Source organism: Chiloscyllium plagiosum, chromosome 8, assembly GCF_004010195.1.
Source record: "Chiloscyllium plagiosum isolate BGI_BamShark_2017 chromosome 8, ASM401019v2, whole genome shotgun sequence".
In the NCBI taxonomy this organism is placed as follows: domain Eukaryota; kingdom Metazoa; phylum Chordata; class Chondrichthyes; order Orectolobiformes; family Hemiscylliidae; genus Chiloscyllium; species Chiloscyllium plagiosum.
The window spans coordinates 65,899,094-65,904,711 of record NC_057717.1 but is presented as its reverse complement, the minus strand read 5'-3'; the positions used below and the strand labels follow the sequence as shown (position 1 = coordinate 65,904,711).

The 5,618-nt window shown below is 44.1% G+C and overlaps 1 non-coding gene across 1 annotated transcript; it reads left to right on the top strand.

The window, feature by feature from the left end:
- Positions 1-5,188: 5,188 nt before the first annotated feature.
- trnai-aau lies at positions 5,189-5,263 on the top strand. The gene has a single exon. It is a non-coding gene; the product is annotated as a tRNA-Ile (tRNA).
- Positions 5,264-5,618: the final 355 nt, after the last annotated feature.

Here is a 5,618-nt window from a genome sequence, read left to right as displayed (position 1 = left end):
TCCACATTAAATGTACAACGCATATATAGGAGGAGAAAGTGAGGACTGCAGATGCTAAAGATCAGAGCTGAAAATGCGTTGCTGGAAAAGCGCAGCTGGTCAGGCAGCATCCAAGGACCTGTTCCTTGGATGCTGCCTGACCTGCTGCGCTTTTCCAGCAACACATTTTCAGCTACAACGCATATATAGTCCAAGGTCTCTTTTTTCTTGAACACCGTACAGGAAATTAACACAAAATGTACAAGTCCTGCTCTGATTTGTCGTTCCGAAATGCAGACCTCATATTTCTCAATTTCCATCTTCTGCCACTCCTCGGCTCATTCGACAATCAATCAAAATTTCGTTGTAATCTGAGGTGATCATCTTCTCCAGTTTTGTTGTCATCTTCAAACATATTGGCTGAACCTCCGACAATCACATCCAAATCATTTATGAAAATGACGAATATTAACCCAGCATCGATTCTTGTGGCACTCCTGTGGTCACAGGCGTCCAGTCTGAAAGATAACACTCCACCACCAGCTTCTGTCTTCTACCTTTGAACCAGTTTTGAAGCCAAATGGTTGGATCTCCTAACCTTGATAACCAGACTCCCATGGGGAACATTGTCGACCACCCTTACTGAAGTCTGCACCGATCACGCACACCGCTCTGCCCTCATCAATCCTCTTTATTACTTTAAAAAAACTCTTCCAATTTAACGAGACATCATTTCCCACGCAAAATGCCATTGCTGACTATTCCTAATCAGTCTTGCCTTTCCAAATACATTAACTCCTGTCTCTCAAGATTCCCTCCCACAACGTGCCCACCACCGACGTGAGACTCGCAGGTCTATAGTTGCCTGGTTTTCATTACCTCCTTTTTAAAATGGTAGCATCATGTTAGTCAGCCGAGAGTGTTGTGGCACCTCACCTTTGATTATCGATGACACAATATTCAGCAAAAGACCCAGAAATCACTTGCCTCACTTCCGACTGAGCTCTGAGGTGCGATCTGATCACGTCTGGGGATTTATTAACTTTTGTCCGTTTCAATATATCCAGTGCTTCTTTCTCTCTAAAATAATCTTTATTTCAAGGTAACAACATCTATTTCCCCACAGACTGCATAGTTCATGCCACAGGTAAAAAGTTATCGATTGGGCAAGGGCAATTATAATGAGATTTGGCAAAGTTAGGATACATAGAATGGGGTAGCCAAATGCAAGGGATGCAAAAAATGGAAACGTGGAGCTGGTTTAAGCAACTGATGTTGCTTGTCCTTGAAAGGTATGTCCCTGTCTGGCAGGGAGGAAGTGATAAGGTAGGGGAACCGTGGTTTATTAATTGAATTGCATCACTTGTAAAGTGGAAGAAGGAGGCTTATAAGTTGAGAGACAAATGGTTCAGATGAGGCGATGGACAGTTACAGATCGTCTGGGAAGGATTTAAAGAGAAAGTTAAGAAGAGCAAAGAAAGGAAACGAGCAGTCTTTAACAAATAGACAAAGGAGAAAGCTAAATCTTTCTGTAGGCATGTGAGGATTAAAAGGATGACTAGGATAGGAATAGTGCCAGTCAAAGACAGAAGTGGGATGTTGAGTGTGGAGCCTGTAGAGATCGGAGAGGTACTAAACGAACATTTCTCATCGGTTTTATAGTCAGGAAAAGGGGAATATTGTAGAGGAGAAGAATGAGATACGAGATATTAGACTTAAAACGGTCAATGTTAGTTATGAAGAGGCGTTAGCAATTCCAGAAGGAATGAAAGTAGGCCAGTCACCTGGGCCAGTTGGGATTTAACCGAGGACTCTCTCGGAAGCCAAGGAGGAGATAGCAGAGCATTTGGCTTTGGTATTTGAGTCGTCATTGTCTACAGGTTTAGTACCAGAGGAATGGAGGATTCCAAATGTTATGCTCTTGTTCAAGAAGGGCAGTAGAGTTGACGCAGGTGATTATAGATCAGTGAGCCTTACTTCTGTTGTAGGAAAGGTTTTGGAAAGAATTATAAAAGGTACAATTTGATTTCAGATAGTCAACATTATTTTGTCAAGGGCAGGTTATGTCTCACAAACCTTATTGAGTCTTTTTGATGAGGTGACGAAGAATGTAGATGAGGGTAGAGCAGTTGACGGGTTATACATGGACTTCAGTAAACGTTCAGATTCGTTTTCACGTGGTAGGCTGTTGAAAAAAATGCAGATGCATGGGATGGAGAGTAATGTGGCAATTTGGATTGAAACTGTCTTTCTGAAAGAAGGCAGTGAGTGCTGATTGATGGAAAACATTCAACCTGGAGTCCAGTTACTAATGGTGTCTCACAAGGATTTGTTTTAGGACAACTGCTGTTTGTCATTTTTATAAATGACTTAGACTCAGGCAGAGGTGGATGATTTAGTAAATTTGCAGATGACAATAACGTTGGTGGAGTAGTGGATAGTTTGCAAGAATGTTACAGGTTGCAGGGGGACTTGGAGAAACTGCAGAATTGGGGTGAGAGGTGGAAAATTGAGTTAAATACACCTAAATGTGAGGTGATGCAATTTGGGAAAAATAATAGGAGGGCAGAGTATTGGGTCAACGGAAAGATTGTTGCTGGTGTGGATGTGAAGAGGGATCTTGAAGTCCAAGAACATAGATCCTTGAAAGGTGGCAACCAGGTTGATAGTGCTGTTAAGATGGCATACGGTGTGTTAGGTTTCATTGATAGAGGGATTCAGTTCCAGACCGCAAAATCATTCTGCAAATGTACAGAACGGGGTAGCACGGTGACACAGTGGTTAGCACTGCTGCTTCACAGCGCCAGAGACCCGCGTTCAATTCCCGCCTTCGGCGACTGACTGTGTTCTCCCCGTGTCTGCGTGGGTTTCCTCCGAGTGCTCCGGTTTCCTGCCACAGTCCAAAGATGTGCAGGGTCAGGTGAATTGGCCATACTAAGTTGCCTGTAGTGTTAGGTTAGGGGTATGGGTGGGTTTCGCTTCAGCGGGTCGGTGTGGACTTGTTGGGCCGAAGGGCCTGTTTCCACACTGTAATCTAATCTAAATCTAAAACCCCAGTGCCGTGGCAGTTGGCATATTGTGTACATTTCTGGTCGCCGTATGTCGGCAAGGATGTGAAAGCATTGGAAAAGGTGCAGCGGGGGTTTACCAGGATGTTGTCTGGTCTGGGGGGGAAGGTCTACTGAGGAAAGGCTGAGAGAAATGTGGTTGTTCTTTTCGGAAAGAAGAAGGCTCAGAGGCGTTTTGGTAGAGACATACAAGATGGTCAGAGAATTAAATAGGGTAGACATGAAAGTCTTTATGCTAGTATCATGACGTCAGCTTGTACGAGGGTACATAGCTACAAATTGAGGGGTGATAGATCAAAGAGAGGTGTCAGAGGCCGGTTCTTTACTGAGAGACTTGAAAGGGCGCGCAATGCCCTACCCGCCAGTGTGGTTAACTCAGCCACATTATGGAGATTTGAACAATCCTTGGATAAGCACATGGATGATGATGGGACTGTGTAGTGTGATGAGCTGAGAATAGTTCAAGGGTCGGGGTAACATTGAGGGCCTGTTCAGCGCTGTATTCCTTTAAGTTTCCATGTAATGTGTCCTTCCCCACAGTAAACATTCAAACAAAGGACAGGATTCATATCTCCCCCACCTCGAGTGGCACCAAACAGAGACTGGCTTATTGATTTTTTAGGTGTCCCTCCACTCTTCGCAGACTCTTTTTTGTCCTTAATGTGTTTATAAAACCACTTATGTCTGATTTCAGCATAGCGACATGCTGCAATTGAGCTAGGTAGAACTCAAAACGACAATAGTGCGATTCGAATTCAGACGCGTTATCCATTACAACGCTGGGACGACCGAGCGCCGACTGACTTCCAGCTTTTCCATGTGTAATGGAGACATGTAGATCGGGAGGAACAAGATTGACAAGGTGAAGAACTAGCAAAGATAATCAGCGTCACTGCTTTAGTTCAATTAATCCCACTTTGTGACACAGTGCCTTTCCGTGGTAAAGAAAACACATTTGTCTTCGGGTGCCCCCTTCAGTATTGTCTGCATCTCTGCTGAAAGTTTCCATTGTTGTTTTCACAGTCACTACACGATTTCATGATCCACTTCAGTGAAATGTACTTTCATAATTTGAGTCAAGGGCTCTTCCCTTCAAGAGCCTAAACAAATTCAGCGAGAAAACTCTGTTCATTTCTTGCCCCGGATCTAGAATAAGATAAGTTGAAAGGCCGATTAATTGTGCCGCCTGCTCACTGGAGGCCAGCGCGTCAAAACGCGGCACTGTGACCATCAGCCTGTTCTGTGCCTTCCTGCAGTACTTCTGCTGAACAACATCAGATTATCACAGCTCCGCTTTTCTCACACTGAAACACATGGCGATAATATGAACTGTTTCGAAACTCGGGGACGGCAACTTTGCTGCTGAAGTTGGTTATGGAGTCAACGACAGACGCAAGAGTGTGTACAAGTCAGATCGCAAGGTTTAAGGTCAGCATCACTGGAGGTCCATGCTTAGGAGTCCGAGTTTTCATCACACAGACCTGGATATAATTCCCACACAGATAATGAAGATATCTTTCTCGTTTTCTGAATTATTCGAAGGAAAACTAATTCCTGCTTGCGTGCAGAGCACACACCCGGATCCTGCCAGAATCAGTCCAGTGATTCTTTCCATCCGTCTGTCAGGACAATGGCAGCAGATACACGGGAAACTACCACCGCAAATCCCCCTCCGATCATATCACCTTTCTGAGTTGGAAGTATCTCGCTGATCCTTCACTGTCGCTGAGTGGAAGTATACTGGAACTCCCCCCCCCCCCCCCTCAACGTTTACTGCCCAATGTTTACAATTACTTGCACATTACACCTCTTCAAATCTCAACAATGACCTCGTTCCTCTTGTTGAGGTCCCCTTTGTGTGTATTAACGTGATTCATGGGCACGGAGAGGATGAACACATCCTCTTTCTCCTGTCAGTTTAAACAGGTGAAGGTATCAGTTTGGAATTAATGCAAGGGGAGATTATCTTTTTCTGTGCCTTATCAGTGGAGAATGTTCAGCTGTAGACTGTCTGTATGTGTAAATTCGAGGACTGATTGCAATTCTCTGTAAACAACATTGATCCGAAAACACATTTCCAAGTACTGTGAAGAAGTGGTTAACCAATTTCGCATATGGATGAGCAAACACTCCAGCGGTGCGGCACCGTGGCTGAGTTGGTTAAAGCGCCTGTCTAATAAACAGCGCGGGCAGGGGTTCAATTCCCAGCGGTGCCTGTTTGTTGCATTCGCATTTGGGCTTCGTGTTTCAATTCTTTACAAATGCCGTTTCAACCAAGTCAGTGTCTTGTTGGACATTCATCCTGTTATGATTTGGAGATCCAGGTTAAGTTACAACAGTGTTTTGTTTTTAAATTCCGATCTATCAATTTAGTTTGTGGTTTATTTCCGTTATTCCATAAGCACTTATGTTTCTTATCCTCTTTTTCCGACTCCTTCATCCCCAGTTTGGTAGGAATAGCGAGATTATGCAGGAGGCGTTGCAAATTTGCCGGATAACTTTGTGGTAATGACCGAGGCATCACCAGCTGATCACTCTCATTCTCTGATGTCAACGTTCATTCATTTAAAC